The sequence below is a fragment of the Mandrillus leucophaeus genome, unplaced genomic scaffold, assembly GCF_000951045.1.
Source record: "Mandrillus leucophaeus isolate KB7577 unplaced genomic scaffold, Mleu.le_1.0 Scaffold51, whole genome shotgun sequence".
NCBI classification, from domain to species: Eukaryota; Metazoa; Chordata; class Mammalia; order Primates; family Cercopithecidae; genus Mandrillus; species Mandrillus leucophaeus.
The window spans coordinates 3,296,814-3,297,538 of record NW_012105475.1 but is presented as its reverse complement, the minus strand read 5'-3'; the positions used below and the strand labels follow the sequence as shown (position 1 = coordinate 3,297,538).

The 725-nt window shown below is 35.7% G+C and overlaps 1 protein-coding gene across 1 annotated transcript in view; it reads left to right on the top strand.

Annotated features, from left to right (window-relative positions):
- The window catches only part of NDC80 (NDC80 kinetochore complex component), a 54,494-nt gene that overhangs the window by 19,637 nt on the left and 34,132 nt on the right, over window positions 1-725 (top strand). The gene's annotated exons all lie outside the window — the stretch shown is intronic.

The window sequence follows — 725 nt, the reverse complement described above, 5'->3', positions numbered from 1 at the left end:
TTGTCAACTCAAGACTAGTAATTACCAGGGTTATTTGCTGAATCTGGTTTTTTTTCCCCAAATAACTCTGATTTTTATATATATATATATATATATAGGATTTGCTCTAAACCAACTCTTTAAATATATTAACTACTTTACACTTCACCCCTAATCCTGTCTCTTATACACATCTAGATGTGTATAAGAGACAGGATCTGCATCCCTCCAATGACTCAGGATCTATTCCTTGCCTCTTGCAGCTTTTAGTGGCTGACAGCATTACTGGGCTATGTTCACATCACTCCGATCTCTACCTCCATCTTCACATTGCCTTCTTCTCTGTGTGTTTGTATTCTACTACCTGTGTGAAATATGTACCTCTGCCTCTGTCTTATAAGGACATTTAGGATGAGATTCAGGGCCCACCTGGATAATAATACAGGGCTATCTCTTTATCTCAAGATACTTAATCACATCTGCAAAGACCCTTTTCCCAAATAAGGTAATTTCACAGTTGCCAGAGACAGAACTTTATATATTTAGGTGGCCATTGTTCAGCCTACTACTCCTTACATGTTTTCAAGCATTTGGCTTTTTGAAGCCAAGAAGGGCCTAACCTAAGAAAACATGCTGCCTGAATATAGAAATATATAAAATATTGTATACAAATATATACTCTATTCCACTTTGTAATTAATAAACCAGATAAACCAGATTCTTTTGTTTTTTTGAGATGAAGTCTT